General features: G+C 34.1%; 1 protein-coding gene across 7 annotated transcripts in view; it reads right to left on the reverse strand.

Annotated features, from left to right (window-relative positions):
- NPAS3 (neuronal PAS domain protein 3) overlaps positions 1–26726 on the reverse strand; it is an 802977-nt gene that overhangs the window by 597147 nt on the left and 179104 nt on the right. The gene's annotated exons all lie outside the window — the stretch shown is intronic.

The following is a 26726-nucleotide window of genomic DNA, read 5'->3' on the forward strand; positions in this document are numbered from 1 at the left end:
ATACAACAGATTTATCAAGAAGAAACATTACCTGTTAATTATTGCCTTAATATAATCTTATACTCAGTTCTGACTATCACTGTTAGAGTTTTTGAAAAGAAGGTTAAAACACCTGACTATTATAAATCAAAAAGACACAAAAGGTACATACTTATCAGAGAATAAAAGCACATTCAAAGTATTAACAGCACATTTAAAGTATAAAAAGTCAATGCTTCCCTAGAATTCTTCATGGTAAAACATACACTGTAATTATTTTCCTACTTTCAGTATGACACTATTGGGTGCTAAATATTCAGTTTTGAAATAAATCTAAATCTGAAACTATTCATCTTTTTTTTAAATAGCTGACATGTTGCATAAACAGAAAGTTTGCATAGTTTTTAAAAATAAATAATACACCATGTGACCTTTGATTTATTATGCAATTTATCTCTTTCTATCTCACTCTGCTATACATAATTCACATCCACACAGAATAATTCCTATACCATTAATATGTTCCAGTTCTTTTTGGCTTTAAGGCTATGATCATTTTTAAATGTTTCAAATGTATGCCATTTATCATTAATATTATAGTGGCATCACTGCATTTTTTAAACTGTAATATCTGGGAGTTCATAACTTGGCGCATAAAATTCACTAGATGATGATGAAACTTAACTTGCTAAACCTAGTTTTGGAATAATTTCAATAGCAAAAATAAAATGCAGACTAGTAAATTCCAAGTCTAAAGATATCTGAAATATTTTTCAGTAGTTTCATATGCATGTGAAATTACTGAAAGTACAAAAGGTATGATTTATTAGACTAACTTATTTTCCTTGATTTTTTTGTTTAGTTTATTAAAAAATCAAAACAAGCTATTTTAAAAACATTAAAACTTTCCATACTTTTTAGAAAAATATGTTTTCTCTTACTAAAAATAGATATCTTTTTTAAAATGAAGTAATCCCATATGACCTCACCTATCAGCCAAAGCCTATCAGCTAATAATTTATGCTAATAAATTATTTGTAGATATACATAGTTAATTTTTGAAACAATGTGAATTCCATTTAATAAATCTATTCTTCGTGCAATTTTTCATTTTTGAACAAGAACTTAGAAATTGTTTTTTATTCAATCAACAGTTTTTGAATGTCTGCTATGTGTCAGGTGTTGTCAGATTCAGAATTCAAAAATGAAAAGACTCTACCATCAAGAAACTCTTAGTATTGCTTTGTATTAATTTAATCATATTTTTCAAATTATCATAAATGTGCATTTCTCCCCGACTTGACAAAACATGATTTTCCAGTATTCAAAAATGCAGTACTCAAAAATCCCCAAACCATAGAACTACAAGACTTATTAAAAGTATGTCTTAAGCTACCTTTCACCTTCCAAACAGGTGCTGTGACCTCTCCAAAATCATGTACTTTCAGGTAACATAACTGAGACTAAAACTGAGGTCTATCCTCAGTTGAATGGTCTTTCCTCAATGTCATACTGCTTTCATATGAAGGCTTATGACTACTCATTTGCATAACATAGATGCAAAATAGCGCTCTAAAAACCTGGCAGCCTTTCTGTATTCATAGCCCACAAATGTCTTACCTGCCCTTGCCCCAATTTTAAATTTCTGTGATAAATCGCTAATAAAATCCTAACAAAAATAGAAAGTATAGACAATTAAAAAACTACTGTATAGTTTATCCATTCTCTAAACCTGAAATAAAAGAGCTATTTATCATGAAACAATGTAAGTATTAAAAATAAATGTTGATATACTCAGCCACAGATCTGTGAACAAAATGGCTACCCTCAAATTAAAGAGTATTAATTTTTTAAGTGTATTATTCAGTCATACTGAAATAGTTAAAATCAAATATTTCCATTATGGATTCTCCTGATACTCCACCAGAGGGCTACAAAACTCCCCAAACGCTCTCTTATAAAGTTTCAAAGTTCTCAACAAATATAAATTATAAGTATTACTTTGCTTTTCTGAAAACAAGATTTTGGATCCTTTAAGAGAAAAGTCTCATATCACAATGGGAAAGATAATTATTTCTCTTACCCGTCTTTGAGAAAGACCCATATTTTACTTTTCAGATCTTAAGACTGCCTAAGAGTAAAGGATTAGCACAGGGAAAACATGATTAGGAAAGAGCAGGAGGAAAGAAAAGATGAATAGCAGGAAGAAAAGAGGGAAATAGCATTTAGCTTTAGAGTAGGGGAAAGGAAGAAGCAGAGACCCAAAGAAAGGGACCAGAGGAGGCAAATGCAGTCAGAAAGCATCCTCTCTGCTGGTTGGGTCCCACCGTGGAACACTAGGCCAACTGTACAGACAGGACAGAGAAATAGGGACAGGCATCTTGAGATTTATTCTATAAGACTGCAAGATATTTAAGGTGATACCTACTTACTTGGGGCTCCAACTTGGAAATGACTCCAAAAGTGAGCTCAAAATCTTTCTTGCCTTCCCTCTCAGGTAAGGCCCATGTCTTTGGAAGAATGTGCTTCTCAGACTCTTGGTTGAGTTGTTCCATCTGAGAGTGTCTGGTGTCTTATCTTTGTTGTCTGGTGTCTTATCTTTGTTGTGGCCTTATCTGCCCCTCAAGACAAGGGCCAGTCTTGTTCATCTTTAAACTGCTGTGTCTGGCACACAATAGGTAAGTGCTCTCTAATACAAGTAAAGAACTCAAACTACCACAGGGTTTCTGGTTTCAGAATTTATCCCAACTTTAACATTTGTCTATTTTCAAGGCAAATGAGTCCCAAATGATGCACATTGAGTTTCTGTAAGCAATCTTGGGCTCCTCTGTGGCTGTGCTGATCCTGAATGTGTTCAGAGGGCCCAGTGGCCAACCAGCAAAAACAACAACAACAACAAAATAAATAAATAAATAAATATTAAGAATAAAAAAAAAAAAAAAAAACAAAGAAAAGAAAGCTAAATGGAAAAACAGGCCACGAAAACAAGGCAAGGCTATCATCAACCGTCAGCCCACCTCTGATAGATGCACAACAAACTCAGGCAACGAGTGAAGCTCAGTTAGGGCAATTGCACCTCCTAGAATGTGGCCTCTTTCCAGAGCTGTTTCATTCACTTTTAAACAAGGATTTCCATTATTGTAAAGCATATTATTCACTGCACATGAAGCCATAAGCATTGTTTTAAACTTCTCATATTCTAAAATAACTCTAGCTACAAGCTGGGTTTTCCTTCTGAATGTAGCAGTTGGCTATTGCCTTTTATTACCATGTGATATGATGAAGGAAGTGTGTTTTATCTAATTCCTCTGCTTCTTAATGTCACATTACACACAAATGGGCATCCAAAAACCAATAAGACTCTAAGACTCTAATATACATATAAATATATAAGTCGATACTTAGAAGATTAATATTCTCTCCTATTTTCAGAAAAATAATGCTCTAATATCCAATGGATCCAACATTGTATAACACAGAAATTTCAGATTTCAACAGTACAAATTCATATTCAACAGGATTTGATCTTCCATAAAATGGCTTTTAAATTTAGCTTTATAATGTGTGATCATCCGTTTTTTCATTTTTGCTAACTTACTGCTTCTTCTCTCGAACACTTTGAGAAGGTACTTTGGGAGCCCTCTCTCCGGAAGAAGTTCTGAATATTCCAAAAACACAATTTGCCTACAGTTTGAGAGTTTACAGAACCTCTGGAGCCAAGCACAGCCTCTCTGTAGCAGAGCCAGCTGTGTTCTCTTTTGTACCTGATAAACAACAGCCCTAATATCTATACAGGTTACTAAATTGCTAGGGTTCTACCTCCTGTGTAGAGAACACATTATACTCGTCTAAGAGGTTCAAGGAACCACATTATAAAATGTTCCCTAAATGAAAATAGCCCTTATGAAACTGCAAAATTAAAATGATTTAAACCATTACAACATCTTACTTAAATTATGCTAAAAGGAAATCCAGGAGCAGTATGGGGAAATTTGGTGAGAAAAGAGCAGTTCCTTTAAATCTCCACTTAGTGATATGCTAAGCGAAATGAAAAGCATTCGCTTTAACCTTAGTTAACCTTTTCCTCCTAAGCTCAATTTCCATATGCTTTAAATGTCTTAAAATTAGTGAAATGATTTCATTTATATTTTCTCTACCCCAAATTTATAAGTGAGGCAGAATCAAATGTGTACCATCTCATCACATTAGCCATTCCATGGAAGCCAGCACCATAATTCTGCATCAGAAGAGAACTGAAATGAAGGCAATATGTCTATCAAAAGAGCCTTATATTAAATGTAAATTTCTTTACTCTTTCAGATAAAAGGGCACATTATTTAATTCACTTCAATTCGACAAGCATTTACGGAGTACTGAAAGCCACTGGGCTGGGATATGGAAGGAGAAGAATACAAAGATTCTTGGAGGGTACCTGCCTTCCCCTCCAAGAGCCCACCATGTCCTGAGAGACAGATGTGCACACATGAGTTCAAAGTAGGGCGTAAAGCAGGTTGTAACTGAAGCACACACAAAGGCAAGATGTACTGGTGTCTACAAAGAAACTAGAAGTCTTCATGAATAGGCAGCACTTCAGCTGGTCCTTGAAGGATGCAACCTCTGGTGCTAGGGGCAGAGAAGGGGTAGAGGGTCGTGAAACAGACAGGATCAGCTATATACATGATTTTTAGGACCCAATACAAATGAAAATGTGGGGCCCTTGATTAAACATGAAAAATTTCAACACAATGGCAGCACAGAATTAACTGCAGGGCCCTGTGTGACGCACAGGTTGCAGGTCCGTGAAGTCGGCAGTGCAGATGGCGTCACTGCAGCAGACAGCAGTGGGAGAAGCCCAAGAGGTGTGGCAGAGAGACCACAGGCAGGCCCGCTGGGGCAAGACACTCCGTGACGTCAACCACCAGGTATGTCATGTGGCTAAAGAAAGGACAACTCTGCTAACAAAAATGAGGCTCCGCTAACTACACTTTGGGGATGCTGGAAACTAGGTACTTACAGAATTTAGACAGAATACAGAAATCAAACAAACATATCCAAGAATATGGGTTCCTTTATCCTCTGTAAGTCTAGGCTGAGTAAGTTTATTACCGAGTGCGACTCCATTTGCCATTTATTTTATATTGGGGCAGTGGGAGGTTGTGGGAGAATAAAGAGCATTTTCTCCTTCTTTCCAAAATACTTCCAATTGAAATACAAAAAAATTAGAGGAAGCTTTAAAGCAAGTGAAGAAACAGGTATTCACATTTTCAGCGTGGCATAATATTTCAAATTCCCTGCCTGTTTTCCTCATCCAACAATAACAGATTGTCTACCAGTGCTCTGAGAAGGCCTCCAGATCAGGAATGATTCTCCCGACACTGTTTTATTTACACTACACATGCTTTCAGTTTTACAGTTCAGTAGCAAGTAGAACCGCACAGCTCCTCACATTAGCCCTGAAGCTACTTTAAGCTACAAGCGGCTGCTCTGTAAGCATTGGAACGAATTCTCTGTAGTCCCCATAGAAATCCCATGGAATGCAGTTTCCTGCTGGTTTGTTAGGCTGCATCAGAATAATGAGAATACGAGGATAGCCTACTAGGTTATGCAATGAAACAAAACTCTGAGCACCACAGTCCACCCAGAAAGACTTTAACCCTTCTTTTCTGCAATTAAAGCTTCCTATTTACACCGAAAGGTTGTTTGTGAATAATCCCACCAGGGAGTCAACCCAACAAAAATAAATCACCCAGTGCTTTCCGACAGGCCAGGCCCAATGCTTGGCACCTAGTACAATAAGTATTTGTTGAACAAATGATGAATGCTGACCCATTTATCCTGATTGATTTTTTTCCGCCCCGAACCTAACTTACACTCTGTTAAATTTCTCTCATACCTTTTATAGAACACTTCAGTACGTTTTTCCACATTTTAAACCATTCCCTTAAGAATTCTCATGACTCTATATCAAAAGTTCTATTAAATTCATAATGGGATAACCATGAAAAGGGAAATTATTGTATTAATACCCTGTCATTAGTACAGTATGCAGTCAGCATACATTGACAGGGAAAAGAAAAAGTCAACTGTAACCAGTTTCGCTAGCCTGTGCTGCAATAGATGAGCCCTGGGGTTCTGAGAGGTGGCATCCACCTCCACCTCTTACTAGTTCTAGGTATCCAACTAGTTATCCAACCTCTCTGTTCCTTGACTTGCTCATCAGTAAAATGGGGATAAAAAGGGAAATCACCTTTTGTAGTTACTGTAAAGACTGAGACACCATGAAGCACTCAATAAAGTACCTGGCACATGGCAAGTATTCAATAAATACTACCTACTCTTATTATTATTCCACTGACAGCAACCAAGATACTGTATCTATGTAATCTTTTAAAAATTATCCAGTTAAAGAATATTTAAATAATATAATGTTTTAGAGCAAACATGAATTTAAGAGATAAAAGACAACCAAGTATAATATTTGTGACTAATAAGAATTTCTTCTTAAACAGAAAATCTATTTAAGAGCATGATATAAGACTGATTACATAAAACAAACAGTTTCATCTTGAGTCACTTGATAAGTTTCCTATTCTATTTTGGAATAAGTAAAACTTAACAAAATTGAAATCTTTATAAAACTGTTTTGCAAATATAACAAGTCAGTTAACATCTACAGATGGAATTTGAATAGAGTGTTTTATTATTTTATCTTATAAGAGAAAAATGGTAATAAGAAAACCATTGGCTCTCCTTCCATAACATACAAAAAAACAAATCAGAACACATGGATTTTCACACGTACTGAATTCAAACCTCACATCAAACCTCATTATCATTTTGAAATATTTGGCTGTGCAAAAACCAACAGACAAGTTCTTTCTAAAAGAATTCTGTCATTTTTTTCACTCCCCATAACCCTGCCAGTTTCCCAATGCTCCTTTGACAGTATAATCAGTCAATTCAATCAGAGAAATTCTAAAGTACAATGGTAATTTTCTCTCACTTTTTTCTTTACACTGTCAGTTCAAGCCACCTGCTGAAAGCACTGATGTGGAACAGCTCAGTATTAGCTCTGAAATTAGTACCAGTCCCCAGTTAAATACCTGGCATGCTTGGTGTAGGATAGACACTCTTAATGGCATATAAACCCATCAGTAGAATCGACACAGAATGATTTTCCAAATCATTCATACCGGCCTTTGGTGGTACTGCAACCCAAGACTGAAAGTAAGCCACAAGAGGAAGATGTGTTCAAGGACATAGACCACAAATTTGAAAGATGATACTTTCATAAAAAAATATTCTTAGCCATGATGTCACTATGGTCTACTCTAAACAAATTTCTAAATTCAATATGCACTCTGTAACAACAGTTAAAATGTCTCTAAACGGTAGAAATACAGTCTACACTGTAATGATTGTTAAAATGCAAGATTATCTTCCTCTAAATTTCAACCCAGGATTTGCTACCGTGTGCACATTTTTCACATGCTCCTTTAAACAGAAAGTAAAGTGCAATTACCTCTGGTATCTTACATGTTCCAGCACCTTGCCTGGCCTGCCAAGCTCAGCAGGTAGGTCTGTGAGCACTGACTGAGGCCGCAGGATGAAAGGCATTTACTACATCTATTCAGAGGGTCGTCGATGGACAACCTGTACAAGATTTATGCTTTAAATAATAAATGAACTAAACACCTTGAGGTAATTGGCTGTGTGAAGCTTCACAATAGGCCAGATAGCTTGTCTGAACAAAGGAAAATAAGATTAAATAATAAATGAGAACTGCAGAGAAATTCAAGCCAAACTAATACTGCATGTTTTTTTTTTAAAGTGAAAGTAGTTGGTGAGTCAGGTTTTCATGGTTAAGAGGTGTCACTGGAACTTCCTCTTTCTCTGTTGACAGAAATTATTTCAAGGATATGCATGTTTCTATATTTCCTGTGTTGGGTGTACACAGCCAGTCCTACCAGTTCAAGAAACAGCCTGCTCTGTGACAGTAGGTTGTCCCAGTCCACCTATATTTTAGAAAGACAGAACTAGTATCTGATGATGTCTAGGAGAGAAAATATCAGCAAACTTTTGAAAAATAATGTCTCTGACACATGTACAGATTAAATATCATCTGCCACTGCAGGGACCAATCAACAGAGGTTCTGTCAAGCAGCTTTCAGGCCAATTGCAGTGTAGACACTCCACCTGGGTCATTATTTAAAAGAAAAAAAAAAAAGAAGAAGTTGATGTTTAGTTGCCAGCCTTGGAAAGAGTAAGAAATTGTACCTATTGAATTATCATGTCAGGAGTATGAGAAGTGTCTAAAAGGAAACAGAAACCAGATGTAGGAACATGTGTTTATGGATGTCGATTTCATCATAATTTTTAATGAGTCATACTTAGCCTCCTTTATTAATTTTTTTAATGATCAGAAGATTAAATGGTAATTGTCATAATTGTCTAAGGCTATGTAAATTAAAATGCCCTCATCAGTGAGAGATGCTTATTCAAGTATTTACAATTGTAAAAAAATAATGGCTAGAACTTGCTGGAAAATGCCATAGGAGGTTAAACAAGATTGTAAAAATATTAATAATTGTTGAATCCATATATTTTTCAAAATATGCTCAAGAATATACTCCTTCATTATGCACTATATTAAAGACTATTTAGGAGGGTGAGTGAACTAAACATTTCAGTTCAATAAATTAGTTGGGGGGGGGGGAGCGGAGGGAGGCCTGAAAAAGGCATAAGCTAGTCAGCCAATGGCCACACTTTGTAACTTCAAAGCTAGAAGTGAACGCCATGGGAGAAAGTTATTGTGGAAGGCAGACGGCAGACTTTAAGAAGTTCCTATGATTTTTTGACTTTAAAAAAAAAATTTTGAAACTAAAAAATAGCATAATATTTAAAAATAATACTGAATCTATATTTGAAAGATGGATGAAACCACAGACTTGTTTGGCACACACTTAAAATATTAATTCAGAGTTTTCACTAAATCTGAAAAAATAATAGTTACCACTTTTGATCACCTATTTGCTTGTTTAACTGATTGTGACATTTTGAAATTAAATTAATAAACCCAGGAAAATGGATTTTTATATTCTCATTTTATAGACAATAAAATTAAGGCACAGAAAATGTAGCTGGCTAAATCATGGCATCACTAACAAGTGGAGAAGCTGGGATTTGAATGCAGGTGTTCTTGGATTTAAAAATATGAGCTTTTTATTATACACTTGACTTTTATCATATGAGGATTGAATAAATTTATTATTCTTAGTCTTGCCACAGTTTGAATTAAATTTAACTAATTACAATTATTTTATAATATGTACAATATCGAAATATAATTGCATTTTTAAAAATCTAAAATCATTGAGCTTGTTTTTAATTTAGAAAATCTTTCCCCTTATACTTAAAATCACAAGTCAGTATTGTCTTTACCCTTTGCTTAAGATAATTTTTATTGTGGAAGTTATAGCTAATAGAAAACTAGTCAAGAAGGAGGTGATAGTCATTTAATAGAATAATTAGACATTATATATATTAATTTACGAATGTAGGGGACAATTTAAAAAACAGACTAAAGACACTGATTTAAGTTCTGAACAAGAGAAATCTGAAGTCGATGAGATACTTACAACTCTAAAAGAAAATGTTTCACCTATTCCATTCATTGGTAACTACAGTCTCAAATTATCAGATGTATCACAAGTCACTGTCAACCCAATGCAGTCTTCAGAATTCACGAAGTGATTTTGGTCCCTCAGCTAATAAACAAATTAAGAATGTATGACACTTAGCCTTAGATATTAGGGCTATATGCAGATCAAAATGGGGAATTATAATAATTTTTTAAAAGAGCCAATCAAAAACTTAACCATGAACCCATTTCCTAATTGTCTACAATAATCAAATTTATCCTAATGCTGATTAATATTCTAGTAGACTAAGAATAGAACCCTCCTTTAAGCCATCCCCATTTTATGGCCTCTGTACTAGATGTTTAATCTTCCAAGATTGTTCTTTTACATAATTGTTATTATTGTTATCATGACTCAGTTTTAATCCCAGATATCATATCTTCAGGTACTACATAAACACTCTATCTCAGGGGTCCCCTCAAATACTCCCAATCATTCTCCAACACTATTTCCTTGTTTTGTTTTTTTCACATTCCCATTGCCTGAAATTCTTGTCTTTTTATGCTTCTTTATCTATTTCTTGTCTGCCCACTCCTACTCCTGGAATACCCATTAGAACAGGAATCTAACTTCTCATGTCAGGGTTCCTATCACCCAAAACAAATACAGCAGACCCTCAACAAATACACATCAAAACCAATGGCCCTCTGACTTAATGAAGACCAACCACAGTTCTCAGTACAATCCGCTGATGCTTCAAATGCTTGATGATTTTAAATACTACGCTTCAGCCATGTCATATAATAGATTTTCTCCCAAAGAGATAAATGTAAATGTGAAAATTTTATAATTTATTTTCAAAAAATTTCCAAGAATAAAAATTTTTAAGTTAAAGCTTTAAGTCTCTCATTTTTACATGTAGTTAATATTATATTTAAGAGCTAACATCTACTGAACACTGACTCTTAGTTCCAAGCACTATTCAAGGCACACTTTATGTCATCTTCGTGTAATTGTCCCAAATAGTCTACACATATTGTCTCAACTGAAGTACAGGGACATCAGGTAGGTTTCCAAGGTCATTTGTTAGTGGCTGGGAAGAAATTTAAAACCAAGCAAGCCAGCTCCAGATCTCAATTTCTTAAATACAATGGTGCATAGTCTTATATGAACAGTAGATTCAGGAAAAGTTAATATAAAAATTACCTTATTTCCTGATTCATAGATCACCTGAACAACAGGTTTTACGAGCTATGATTTTTTTCTCTCTTGTCTACCAAGAGACTAAGAGACAAATGATGAGTTCTATATTTATACTACTAAAGGGGAATGTGTGATTATGATACATTAACAGTAGACAAACGCAGGTTATGTGTGTGATATTTTGGCTAGCCCTGTCTGTGAATGTTTCTGCAATGTAAGAATTTCTTTATCCAAGGACAAGTTCTTTCACCTTCCCATCTGTCCTGTGAATTTTTAAATGTCTGAGACAGGTGGCCTGTTGGAAACCTAAAACCCTGTGGGTCTAAGATATGATTAAAATCTGATGTTAGGCTCTCTGATAAAGAAGATTCCTATGTTTAGGCAGGAATTTGTAAGTAGCCTGCAAAATGTGTCAAAGATAACTTGAACCCTACACAATCAAAATCTCTTAAGTTCTAGAACAGCATATGCTACAACAAACTTCTGCTTGCTCAATTTCCCCATAGAAAATTGTTGTTATGCCCACATGCCATTGCTATGAAGAAATAATAAGTAATCAAGTAACCAAATTTTGATGGTTTGAGCTTTTTTCCCCTCCTTTCTGAATGTCCTAGTGGCTTTAGAAATGATGTAGTCTGCTCTGCTCTTCTTAAAGAGTTCTAGTGAGCTAGTGGTTTATCAGTTTTCTCCTCAATTCTGTCTTTAGCAAATGTAACTACACTTCTCCAAGCAATATTTATAAATACTGCATTAATGACAGTTAATAAAATCAGTTAATAATGTAAGCTGAGTTCTATAATTGCATATTACAGAGCTCATTGCAAAATATATTACTCAAAAAATCTTAACAATAATTATACTTAATATAAATGCCCAATGCACTGTGACTTCTCTGAAAAATAAAATGCACAAGAGAAATAAAAGTCTACTTGCCATGAACCACTCCTCAGTTTATATTTGTTAATAGAGAGCATAATATAATTTTTTAAACACAATCCATCTCTTTCCTAGAAAAGATGGAAGGAGTTTAATTGAAATCTGTTAGTGAGAACTTAAATCTACGCTGAGTTTAAAGTTTGGCACAGAATACTAAGCAATGATCATGCAGATAATTAAAATTTAAAATGTTAAATGATTTATTGTCTTATAAATAATTAAGGGAATTTAAAAATCCAAGCTAGAAAATGTTAGAGAGAATATATATTACCAATCTCTTTTCTAGAACAATAATATATGAAAGTACGTTACCTACATTTTGTTACTGGTAATGTCAGCAGTGACTTTAATTTAAAAAGCTTTAGCAAACTTAATGAAATTAAACTATATTGATTGGCATTCTGATCCAGCAGGTATTATACACATCAAGGTAAAAACAAGGCCACTGTGACAAATTCAATAGATCAATCTGCAGTGATGCAAAAATCCAATAAATTGAAATTTAACTAAAGAGTATTGCACAAATGCCAATCCCTTCCATGAAATAAAAGTGTATTCATTTGAGACTATATTACTTATAACTATGAAATCTATGATTGTTGTTGTTTGATTCAACAGCCTTTAACTGATTTCCTTCATTTTTAATGCTACTATTGTTATTATTTTCAGAGCCTAGGCCTCCCCCTTATTCTGTGCTCATTCAATCATATGTCTTTATTAAGTAGAGATCTTTGCAAAAAAAAAAAAAATGCACCTGTCCAAAAAAGAATTTTAAAGGAGTTTAAATTTCTGAATAAATTATCAGAGGGTATTTGAAGAAACAGAAGTTTCTTTACAGTAGTGAAAATAGGGTCATATTTAAATTTTAAGCACAGACCTACTATTCACCATTTTGCTGTTGCTGGCTTCTCAAATAAAAACATCCAGAAGAATACGTGTGTGTTTGTCATCTACGACATGAGGTCAGGGGAAAAAAATATCTGTACAATATCTGACACACACCTGTAGATCACATCCTTTCCTGTACCTTGGATTAGCTTGTTGAATTTTGGCAAAAAAAAATCTCTTCCATGACTGTGTTTTATCTACCAAGAAGTTTTTAGTCTATTTATATTTGTTAATAGAAAGCATATCTCTTAAATAACTATCATGGTAATATTAATATTCATATATCTTAAACAACTATCACGGTAATATATTATCTTCACTTAAAGAGATTGAAATTATTTGAAATTATACAGAAAAAAAGTAAAATAGAAGAAAAATTGTTGAAAAGGAGAGAAAAAGGTTGTTTAAAGGGGTACACAGAAGTCATTGGAATTGGTTTTGAAAAACTCTCCCATCAAAACAAAAACTTGAATATGGCTACCTTAATTTCAGTGTTTTTATGCCAATAGACGTTCAGACTATCATGTCATGATTGAAATTTGACATAAGATGAACGGCACTTAATCCCGACAAAAGTTTTAAACCAGGGTCAGCAAAAAATGTCCTGTGGGCGAAATCTGGCTCACCACCAGTTTCTGTACATCTGAGAGCTAAAAGTACTTTTTACATTTTCAAATGGTTAAAAAAAAATAAGAATATTTTATAACACACAAAAATTACATGAAATTCAAATCACAATGTCAATAAATAAAGTTTTATTGGAACACAGCAATCTTGATCAGAAACATAAATCAATTGTACATATCCAACCTGACTATAATAACCTTAAGGGCCTTAAAAGGTCACCTTATAGGAAGATCCTAGAATTGTCCTTAAATTGACAATATCAAAATTAGTTTGAACACAGTATAAAACAGTGTTGTTAATAATCTCGCATATAACTAATTGTCATATTTGTTTGTTAGGAAGCAGAATAAGAATAAAGAGTCCTGGAATCCTTTTTCTGGGGGAACAGAAACTGATGTCATTAAATTTTAGGGTTTCCCCTTCCCTGCCCCCGCATTTATTATCTCATCACAGGAAAAACATCCTCAGAATCTTGTAAAGATGAATGATTTTATAGTGTAAAAACCTTCAAAGATGAGCGAATGAAAGTGGCTTCAAAAATAGTGTCTTTTTAGTAGTAAAGAGGAGTCAGTAAGCATATATCCCCGTGTAAAGGTAGCCTATAAACCATGAAGCAGGAGACACCTGGTCAATATGCCTCAACTCACAGTTTCTAACCATTAAATGCTCACAAACATTAATCTTGGATATTGGCATAGCAAACTTTTTAAAAAAATTATGCACACATTTCTTAGGATCAAAAGTGAGTTAAAGAAATGTGTAGTTGGGAACATAAACCAACAGCCAACTCGTGAAGAGCCAACTAATCTTATACCGGCCATAGCACCACATCTATTAGGGCAGCTGTCAATGCAGTGAATTCGAGACCTGGTTTGCTTTAGAAATAGATCCAACAGCTTAGCGCCAAGGCTCAGGGAGCCAGAGTGAAAATCCAAGTTAGGACACAACATCAGCAAACAGGAAAGAGAGAAGGCAAACTCTACCATCACACTTCCATAATTGAACGTCTAGATAAGATTTGCACCACAAAGCATTCTGCATTGAGATAGCAGCCTGGATCCATACTGAATATTCTCTCCTGAAACCACACTAAAACTACAGTAAGAATTGCTTTTTTGAAGACATACACTCATAAGAATATGGAAAACAGGAAAAGAGATTTCAGCCATAAAATTTTTCTAGGTGTTAAGAAGAGAGATTAACAGCAACTGAGGTAGCATTATTGAGAAAAAGCACCCAAACAAATATTATGGAATACTGAGACATAGCCCAATATATCACAGAAGCCACAGATGGTTTAAGAACTGGAACACAAGTTACCTATGGAACTGGGAAAAAGAAGAGTGTCATAGAGAAGTGTGTAGGTAAAATAAAGATTGAATTAAAGTTGTTTGAGAAGTAGGTAGATGCCTGGCCCAACTACCAGGACTACCTTGTGGAAGTAGGGGTAGGAGGTCTGGAGATTTATTCTCTGGACATGGATAAACTAGGGGATAACCGGGAGTAGTTGAGGTTCCAAAATGAGGGATTAAGTGATCATATGCACTCTGAAAACCCCACTCTTTTCCCTACCGGACTTCTAGAACACATGCGGCCTTCCACATAAGAGGCTAGACATTTCTTAAGGAACCTGATCAGTCCAAAAGGAGAAATTTAAAGATAGCAGATGTTGGGGTTCCCTGTAGTGTATACCTGGGCTTGTCAATTATAAAGTTCAAAGTCAACAAGTCTGATTCATCCAATCAGAATATCCAAACCACTTAACTGGAAATGGATGAAGATTATAAGGCAGCTGATGAAGTATCTAACATGGAAGATAGATACCCAATGAAACAAACAGAAAATGGTACCTTGGGAGAAGAAAAATTTTTTAAAAAGCATATTCCTATTATTAATCATCAGAGAGAACAGAAATTGCATCTAGACACAGGAACAGAATAAAAAGGATATTTAGAAAATTTTTTTTAAAAAGTCTTAAAATAAAAGTATACTAGAAATAAGAAAATAAATCCATAGAACAGTTAGAGTAAAAATTAGAGGCACTCTCCTAGACAGCGAAGCAAAAAAAATTAAAGTGAAAATACAAGAAAACAAATGGTCCACAATTCCAATATCCAAGCAGGGGTGCCAGAATGGGAACAAGGGAAATAGGGAAGAAGTCAATGAAGTTATTCAAGAAAAATTTTCCAGAACTGAAAGGTAAGTTTTCGGATTAGAAACCCACTGAGAACCCAATACATTATATAAAAGTATATGCACAGTACATCACATACATCAGTGGGAAATTTCAGAATATCCAGGGCAAAAGTTACATACAAACATCAAAATGTTTCAATATCTCTTAATAACAAACCCAGAAGCTATATGACAATGAAGAAATAGCATTGAATACTGAAGTAAAATATTTATTCCCTAGAATTCCACATAAAATATCAATCAGGCAAGATGGTGAAATTAAAACATTACAGAAACTCAAGGTCCCCCAATTTATATTTCATATACCCTTTCTCAGCAAACTATCAGAGGATGTGCTTCACCAAAATGAGGGAATAAACCAAAAAATGAGAACACATGGGGCAATATGAGCAAAATATTGGTGCCATATTTCTTGTCAACCTAAAGAAGCCAGCTAAGTATAACAAACATCAGTGGAACCATCACTCTTGCTGGTGAGATACACAGCAGATTTGGTTCATTGTGGAAAAAGAGGAAGAGGAGGATGAGAGGAAGAAAGAGAAGTGATGCATCTAGCATGAATGTCAGTACTGAAGCCTGGTATCTCTATGGAAGCCAACATCTTGGGAAAAGCCTTCTGATCCTTACAAGTAAAGCATAAAGCATTACTGACGTTTGGGACCAGATGATAAGTCATTCTTGCTGGGGCCTGGGGGAGGGCAGGCTATCCTGTGGATTGCAGGATATTTAGCAGCACCTCTAGATGCCTCTACCTTGAGATGCCAATAGCATGCCCACATGTTTATGTGTGACAACCACAAGTGTCTAAAGATTATTTCCAACGGTCTCCTAAGAACCAGTGCTACAGAATATATGAAGATTATTTTTTTTTCCAGTGAAAGAGGTGTGTGTGTGTGTGTGTGTGTGTATAAAATAGAGATAGTCCCCAACTTATAATCATTCAACATACGCATTCAGTAGAAACCAGCTAGACTAACCTATGATGTTTGGTAGTTGAGGTGTATCATGTATTTTGACTTATGATATTCTCAAGACTTCCAATGGTTTCAGGATGTAAGCCCATTGCAGGTAGAGGAGCATCTGTATATCTATCGAGTACTCACACCGTACATGCTTGTATATGCTCAGACAGTCTCTAGAAGATTAAAAAAAGGGGGTACTGGTAGCTACTGCCTCTCTTGAAGGTTGAGAGGGAGATTAACTTTATTCTTAGTTCTTCACTTATTTTCGAAGAATTTTGTGTCATGAACATGCATTCTCTTTCCAAAAACTGTATAAAATTAAAGTCTTAAAACAAAATTGCAAATGACCATATCCTACATACAATTACACTTTGAGGAATGTGACCTCCTAAAGTATGTTCCACATATATATAAAACTGTGTATCAAAATTATTTGTGACTGTCTGTATTGTAGTCCTCCCTTATTCACAGGCAATACATTCTAAGACCCACAGTGGATGCCTGAAACTGCAGAGAGTACCAAAATATTTACACTATGTTTTTTCTTATACATACATTTCTATGATAAGCTTATTTATAATTAGGTACAGTAGGACATTAATAGCAATAATAGAATTATTATAGTCACATCACATAATGAAAATTGTGAATGTGGTCTCTCGCAAATATCTCATCGTACTTATTCACCCTTGTGCAGTACTTGACCTTCTTCTTATGATGACTTGAGATGACACAATGCCTGCTAGTGATGAGATGAAATTAGATAAATGACGCAGGCATTGTGATACAGTGTCAGGCTACTACAAGAGTTACCTGAGCACAAGCACTTTGATTCCACAACAGCTGATCTGATAACTGCGAAGGCAAAGTGACTAACAAGCAGATAGTATATACAGCATGGATCCACTAGACAAAGGGATGATTCACATCTCAAGAGGGATGGAGCTGTACAGTGAGAGATTGCATCAAATTACTCAGAATGGTACGTGATTTAGAACTTATGAATTCTTTACTTCTGGAATTTGTCCTTTAATATTTTCAAACAATGGTTGACCTCAGATAACTTAAACCACAAAAAGCAATAACACAGATAAGGGGTCACTATTGTAATAGCAAGGAAATAAATCACCAAATGGTTTCATAATAGAATACTGTCAAATAAATAATGTAATACCATAAAATGGAATAGTATGCAGCCATAACAAATAGTAAGTTCATTATATACTAACATAGAATGATTTCCAAAATAAATCATGAAGTTAAAAAGGCAAAGTGTAAAGCAGAGTGCATATTTTATGCATATAAAACAAACCCACATTCCTCCTAACCTTTTCTTTTACACAAATTAATGGAAGTGGTTGACTACCAAAAAGGAACCTAGGGGCAGGAGGCCAGGGTGGGAGGGAGACTATATCTGTACCTTTTGAATTGTAACTACATAAATACCTTAATTATATTAAAAAAGATTTGTACCGTGTAAAGTTTTTGTATTCCAGTAGTTTCCTTGGCTTAACTTCCCAAGACATAACCAGCAAACAGGGCCAAGGGGAACAGTTGCAGCCCCACTGCCATCATGTAAAGACTGCTGTTTCTATAAAGATATACTCCAAGGAAACTTGACAGAGAGGCCTGCTATGCCACTGAATGGCAGTTTATACTGAAGAGAATAAAACAGGTATCATTCTTCCTTTTATTCCTAGAGATTTAGGTTCTTCTTCATTAGTAAATGTTGGGAGAAAGGTGGAGACTAATTAAGATGAAAAAAAAATCCATTCCTATCGATGAATATCATACAGAAACCAGATTAAAAACAAAGCAAAACAAATAATAACAACAACAAAAAAGAAGTTTTATGCCAATCAGTAGGATATAGAGGTTATTTACAAGAGCAAATTGCTTTCTGGTTTTAAGTGGAAGGCCAGCAATGAAACTAACTGGCTCAGGGAAGAAACAGCCAGCGGGGAAGTGGGGAAATGACTTCATAATCCAAAATTCGACTTCTTGCTTAGAGTGCTCTTAGGTTAAACTGGAGGAAAGAGCATGAGATCAAAGAGCAGGACAGAGAGCTCTGGCTTAGCTGTGTTCACTGGGTAATCTTGGGGAAATCATTTAAGCTATTGTCAAGTGGGGATAATTCCTGAATACAGAAATGTGGGGAGGATTAATGAGCAAGAGAGCAACAACAAAGAGCATGGGAGGATTACAGCCAAGAAAACAAAATTTTGTAACTTTAAATATTGAATTCACTTATTCAAAAGCAATCTCTAAACATAAAAATGCACAAGCAGTAATATTATCAAAATATTAACTAATCAATATTTGATGAGTTTGTGATAAAATAATTTTAAAACTATAAAACAAAATAATGCAGCCAAATCTATCAATCGACTTACAGTTGATACATACACCCACAGTGGTTTGCTAGAGTCTTCAGGTTCATTCTGACATGTGACACCATACAGCCAAAATAACTTTTGATGATGGATGAGGGAGGAAGTACAGTTAATCTCTTAAATCTCAGCAGGTGTTCTGTTAATTTAATAAATATTTTTTGGAGTACCCACTATGTGTTTGATACTACTACACCAACTACACAGAACATAAGTAAATAAGTCAGTTGTGGGCTGGACATATAATTTAAAAGGAAAGGCAGAGCAAAAAAAGTAACAACAATACAGCTGAATTATGATATAAACTACAGAGAAACAAGTCACATGCCTCTGAAAAGGTAATGAAGTACATTTTTTCACAGTTGTATACATTAGAGAAGGTAACCAGAAAAAGTGTGATTAAGCATGTCTTTGATAGATAGGTTTTTATTTAATATCATTAAAGAAAAACTAGTTTTCTAGAAAAAAAATTTTTAACAGTATTTATGAATCTTGGTCCACATCATTTACAGGAAGTGCAAACACATTCTAATACTTTATGTGAAGAAGAAAAGCCAGGAACTGTATTAAGTTTTCTCAAGTCATTTAAAGTATAGACCTTCCCTTTATATGTCTTCATATATTTTTATGATGTTGATGGATAAAGAAATGAAAGTCTATGACAGATATCTCAAAAATAAGAGCTACCAATGAACCATCCATCATCAGTACACTTTTACACTGCGTCAAAATTAACAGAACTAAAAACTGACTTATCTAACTCTATGGTAGCACTGTCCAATAAAAATATAATGCAAACCACATAGGGAATTTTAAATTTTCTAGTAGCCACATTAATTTTTATATATATTTATTCCAATATTCAAAATATTATTTTAATATGCAACCAATACAAGAATATTAAGGAGATATTTTATATGTTTTTTAAACCTTTGAAATCTGGTATGTCTTATATTTTTAAAAGACATCTCAATTCTGACTAGCTACAGAGTACGTGGTTTATAGGCATATGTGGCTAGTGACACATGAGATTCTAAGGTATTATTGACACATGAAAATAGTTCCCATAATGTTGGCTCACAGTAAATATCTGAGTGAATGAATGAATGCAAAGTGACATAGTATTTTTACATACTCCTAATTCCTTTGGTTAATCTATTTTAATGTATTCCTAAACAGCAAAGATTAGACAATAGATAAAATCTCCCCAAATTGGTATTAAAAATATAAATTTTTGGTGAAGGTAATTAATGTTAAAAAAAAATTTAGATACTCAGGATGTATTGCACCTTATGGTACAAAGAAGAAAAATGGCAAGGGCAGGAGATAAATAAAAGATGGACTTTCCACTGTTTCTTTCACATTTTATTTTTTCTTGAGGACTCTGCCCCTTGTAATTTAGTGTAACTAAATCTATTGTTATACTATGACCCAGATTTGAACTAGAATTTAGTGTGTATGGGTATGCACACAAGCTTTCTCTGACTCATTAAAGCACTTCAATATTAGAATATCGAAGTCAAAATTTTCTTATTGCATTTATATGATCACCTCTTTTCTTCTTATTGGCTACATAAATCTTATCTTCTTTTGAATGATTGCCGCACACCTCTTAAGAGTCTAAAATAAGCATAAGTATCTCTAATTTTTTAAAATCCAGACTTCTTGATCTTAAGCTAACCATGCAGTATTTTTATCTCTATCTTCTAGCACATTATTCATAATTTACTACTCTAATTATAAGACGAGTTTGTCATTAATCTTTTTTTTTCTATCATTGAATTTTAGAGCTTCAAGAGAATACAGAAATACTCTCGTCTAAATTCCATATTTTGCAAATGGGGAAACTGAGTCCCAGAGAAGTAATTTGTAAAGATCTGATTTATAATAATAAAAGTCTTAACTTCCAATCAAATCTATACAAATATGCCTTTTTTACTCACTTCAGTAAGGGCATTTATACATTTTTAAAATGCTTCTTTATTCTCTATAGAATGTAAAAGAATGAAGATTAAATTCAATCAATTTTTCATTCAATTACTGTAAGGATATTTTTACTTATTGCAAAAATAGACCATAGTGCCCATCTTTTGAAAAAAAAAAGAAAAGAAAATCTGACATACAAAAATCTTAACTTGCTCCACATATAAATTAGGAAGTGATTATTTACATTACAAAAGATTTCATTTTGCCAAAAAGATATGTAGCAAGGTTTCTTGAAATATCAAGTCCCTTGGTAGAGAAAAAATTTAATCCAATTTACAAAGGAAATAGGAAGGCAAAAAACACCAGCTGAAGTGTCACTGCTACTTTAAAACCTTCCCTGACTGAGTAATGGGTTTCTTCTGTGCTCCTTTTCCCAGTCTCTGGTCAACCTCTATCCTGGGCATTATTCACTTATGCATCCCAGTATTCAGAGAATAAATCGTTCATTCAATCACAGTTAAGAGGCAATTAGGGGTCAGGAACTATGCTAGGCACTGGAGTAGAAAGGTGAATAAGAGAAGTTTAGAGTCTCTCTAGCACAGTTGTATTATAGATTATTCTTTCTGCTGGTTTCATTTTCCTTGTATCCTCCTAAATTCTGAACTCCCTTAGGGCAGAGATGTCATCTTATTCATAACTGAGTCTCAAGGACCTAGTATGGTACCTGATTCATAGCACTTAATACATGAATGCTGAGTAAGATTTGATTTTTGAGTGCTACCATACGCTAAGTGCTGTCCTAAGTTCATAAATGTATCCTCATCTCATTCATTCCTTAAGACCCCTAAACATGGCATTTGTTCATGGAGTAACACAGGCTCAGATGTTAGGTAAGATGCTCAAAGTCATGCAATTTGAAGGTAGTGGATAGGTATGTGAACCTGCATCCGGAAAACATTCAGAAACACTCATGCTTTCCCCCACTTTACAAACTACCAAAATGTGCCTGTGGAATATGCTGAAATGCCCATAACTCAGTATATACAAGCAAAGGAATTAATCACAAATACAGAAACAATGCAAGTAAAGAGTGAAATATTCCATCTTCTTTTATTAGTTCATCTTTTTCTAGAGAGACATATCCTGTGTTTATTTACAAAGCAATGCTCTGACAGGTACACAACATCTACTACATGCGACTGTAAAGAATCTACGACTCTTTACTCATGAGTCATTCATAGGATAAAACCCTTGGTAACCAAGTATAGATTTTTAAGTGAGCACAGTCTATCATTCTTCTTCTTTTAGTTATTTTTCATAGATTTAGTTTAAAAACTACAAGAGCACAGGTTTCTAGTCACACAAGCTTGGGGTTATACCCTAGTCCTCCCATTTCCTGGCCAAGTCATCTTTGAAATAAGAGATGTAAAGGCAAACAGCTGAGAGACTGAAAAGTGTTGGGGATGGTAAAGAAGAAAACTAACCTGCAAGAGGAAAAATAAAGTCTGCACTGTGTATAGCAAAGTGTATAATGAGCACGGCAGAAAATCAAGCCACTAATGTGGAGAGCAATATCGCATGTCTCGTCCAGAATGTAGAAGAACGAGACAAACAATTGAAAATGATGAGAGAATTACTATGAAGAACAGAAAACAGATGTACCTTTTGAATTACGCACATGACAATGGGAGGGAAATAAAAGAGAACAATGGAATAAAAGCAAACTCAAGGACAAAATTGAGGAAAAACTTCAGAAATTTAAAGACAAAACCTTAATTTAAAAAAGGGCAAGGAGGTTGCAAATCAAGAGAGTACATCATGATTCATACAAAGCTAAAGAAAAATTCTCGTACACATTCACATACACATACCCTGGGTAAAGGTTTTCAATACAGGGACCAAGAGGGAAGAAAGAAACAAACCTTTGGGAAAAAAAACAGCTTATCTTGAAGAAACAAAATTCTGGTTGGCATCAAATATTTCCCCTGAAATTTAAACACCAGGAAAGAGACAAATGAGCAACACTCACAATAATTTAATTAAGAGAGAAAAAGCTTGTAAGCCAAGAATTTTATAACAAGCCAAGTTATGTAATAATAATAAAAAATCAGATACTCAAGGGCTCAGAAAATCTAACGCATAAATCCCTTTAAAAAAGATATACACCAGTTAACTGGGAAATGAATCAAAATTAATGGAAAGGCTATGGTACAAAAAGACTTAAAGGTAGAAATTTAAACATAAATGTCTCAGTAAATGAAAAAAGTGTTACAAAACTGTATCCAAATAAAAATTGTAAAAATAATTTAGTGCAATAAACTGAATTCAAAATAGTAGAGTTTGCCCAAGAAGTACATTAAAATATGTTCAACAACATTTTTCATTAGGGAAATACAAATCAAAACAACGAGATAACACTTTACTCCTAATAGGATGGCTACAATTTAAAAAAAAATTAAAAAGAAAAAGAAAATAAGTATTGGCAAGGACTTAGAGAAATTAGAACTGCTGTATGTTACCATTGGGAATGTTATAAATGGTTCAGCCACTGTAAAAAGATTTAGATGGTTCCTCAAAAATTTAAACATAAAAGGATCTTGTGACCTAGCAATTCTACTTTTAGATTTATATCCCCCACTACACATCCCACATACTGTACTAAGAGTGAGAGTCAGAGTCACATCTCATCTGACATCATTATAACTTCAGCACTATTTCCGAGTTAAGGGTAAAACAGTATAAGATGTTTTAAAATGTTAGTGTGTTTCTTATCTTCTATAAACAAGAATTTCTTCTTTAGTGTAAAAGTAAAGAAGAAATCCCAAAGGGAAGGGTTCACAGTTTTAAACATAGAAAAGCTCCTATATCTTATAAAACAATTACAGAGCAAAAGCAAAACTGTAGCAAGTACTTAGGCTATAAATGGATTACAGCCTTAATAAATAGTTCACAGCAATCAATTAAAATCACTAAAGTTCTAACAAACACAGGCAGAGCCCATTAAATAACAGAAAAAAAAAGAGATAGTAAAAACTGTTTATTCAGTAATAGTCAAAGATGTGTAATTTTCAATGGAATACTAATTTTTTCTATGAAATTAACAAATTTTTTAACATGTTGGTGTTAACAAAGGTATAACAAAACTATATCACCATACACTGCTGGCACACTTGGTAGAAAGCAATCTGCTGATATATATCAAGTTTCTCTGATGTACATTCTATAATTCAATTGCAAATACTAATCATAGGAAGGTAAAAATTCATATAAAATTTATACAAAAATGTTCATCACAGGTTCATTTATAATAGTAAACACATAGAAAACTAAATATCCAATCAGAGAGGATTAGTAAATTACTGAATATCCATGCATCTTATTGAAATCATGATTTTAATGATGTGAGATATGATAACCAATATGCATTTTTTTAAAAAAAACAGTCCTTCAAAGACTATTGAGGTAATTTGAATAGATTGGAAGGAAATATCTGCAAATTACAAACAGTATTGTTGTAATTGGTAAGATGATCTATTTTTGTATTTATATTTGCTTGTAATTTTAAAATTCTCTATGGTAAGCTCACTTTACTTTGATAATCATGGAGGAAATCATTAAATAATAAGGCCAGTGCGATAATACACTTTGGAGTCCATTTTTAAAAAGTATTATTCTGCTGTAAAATAATTTTGGTAACTTATACCTTTCATCATTCTCCTCTTAGTTACAAAATAGAAGCATGGGTGGAAGCTCCAAAGCCCAGAAATGACCTACATTAGCAAAGACTATCAAAATGCTTAACATGAGGTGTTTCATGATCAATTTCTAGCAAGCATACATCGTTCATGCAATTGATTGGCATGTCAAATTCTTGACAAAATAATAAGCAACTCTAGGTGCCAATCACTGTCTCACAATGCATTCTGTTGTACAGTTTTTGGTATCTGTATGATTAAATTATGATGGCATTCCCAAATACAGCAAACTGTTCAGAAATTACTTCTCCTCACAGGGTCTGCTGCTCTGATACTCCATTCTCTAGCCAAAAGCAAAGAAGAGGCAAACACACAGATTGCTTTTGAATTGATGGGTTGATAGCAGCCAGCTTTAAGAATTCCTAGTTATGTCTGGCCATAGATGCCACACTTCTTTATTCCATCATTTCTTTCCAAATGCAGCCAGTCCTGACATTTTTCTTGACACCATAGCCCATAACACTCTTCAGTTCATCCTATACCTTTTGCTTCCAAGAATGCCTTCTGTTTTCTCTGCTGTTCCACAGCAGGAAAAGAGAAATTTCTGCTACTTAAAAAAAAAAAAAATAATACTTTTTCAATGGCTCTTCTCTATTGAATATCCAATGCATTTAAAAGTTAAGAATTATAATCCTGCCCTCATAGGAAAAGCAAAAGAAAACTGAAGTATGAAAAGGAAATGACACAGTGGAGAATGTATGAATTCAATAAGTGAATGCAATGCAAAAAGAGAGACTTCACAGAACAGGGATAAATGTTGCCAACACCAACACTTGGAGAAAGACACACTGGCCAGGGAACAATAACAATAAGAAAGGGTAACACCCTTAAACAAGTCACCTGCTAATCATCTACATTTTTGCCCTTATGAACATATAGCAAAAGAAGGCAAATGACCTAAAAATAATCCTTATTTTTTTTGTTTTCTTTTCCCTACTTACATATTACTGAAATCACCTTCCGCACACTTCTTGTCAACAAGAGTGCAACCCATTTCCTAATATCTGAGTGATGTATTAACCACTTGAGTGTCAAATTTGTTTTTCCTCATTTTCAGGGAATATTTGTGTCATGATACACACCACTTATTTCAACATAAGTTACTGTGCAACAGTTGTGTTTCTATGAATTAAAACCAAGACATTGAACCACACCACCAAAGAAGACGGGGGAATGTATACTTCATCGTAGCCCTACTGAAAAATTTTTTTAATATATATTCAGAATAGGAGAATACTACTGTAATTATATAATTATTAAGAAGGAACATGCACCTATAGCAAACAACTTTCAAAGTGCACTAAAAAATGAAAATTTCCTAAAACTTAGCTACTCTTTTTAAAAAGAAAAGACAACAATGCAGGCAGAATGTTTGGGGATTGAAGATAAAGAATGGAACTACAGACAGAGAAAACATGGAAATCTGAGAATACATTCCATCAGTATTGTCCATTAGAACTTCCAGTGAGGATGAAAATGTTCCCTGATTGGCATTGCTCATTACCGAAGTGACTCATGCCATGTGGTTACTGAGCACTTGATATGTGGCTAGTGACACTGGGAAATTATATTTTTAATTTCATTTTATTAAAATTTAAATTTAAATAGCCAAATGGCTACCATATTGGACAATACAGTACTGTATGAAGTTTGTAACTAGAATGGAATCAACAGGTGAAATTAATTGTGAAAAAAATATATATAAAGCTGAGGAATTAAATTCTTCATGTGCTTGAGAAACCACCTTCTCCGTATCTATCTGCATCTTCTCAATTCATCCAACCACTAATACACTCTGATATCGGAGATATTCCCACCGCACCTGTTGGCAAGTTAAAACTAACAATGTAAATAAAATCTTTGGATTCTCATACCAATAGTTGTACTTTTGAAAGTGCAAATGCACTGAACGAAAACCTCGTTCCAAGAAAAACTGATTGAATGGTATGGGTTTTGGTACAATGGGATACTAAGAGGCTTACATGCACATGTGCAATGGATGGGAAATAGAAAGGGCAATTGATTATAACAGATGTAAATAGTTGCAAAACCGTACAGTGGATGTTCAGTTGTAGTTGATTGTTACATATACTTAACAAGCCAATTGACAGTTTTGTGACCATCATTTGAGGTGATTAAAAGACTATTTTGATGAATTGAACAAAAAATACTCCTCATCCAGACACACAATTTTGAATTCTTGGCCATTGGGAGTAAATCGAT

This window comes from Rousettus aegyptiacus, unplaced genomic scaffold (assembly GCF_014176215.1).
Source record: "Rousettus aegyptiacus isolate mRouAeg1 unplaced genomic scaffold, mRouAeg1.p scaffold_m13_p_3, whole genome shotgun sequence".
NCBI classification, from domain to species: Eukaryota; Metazoa; Chordata; class Mammalia; order Chiroptera; family Pteropodidae; genus Rousettus; species Rousettus aegyptiacus.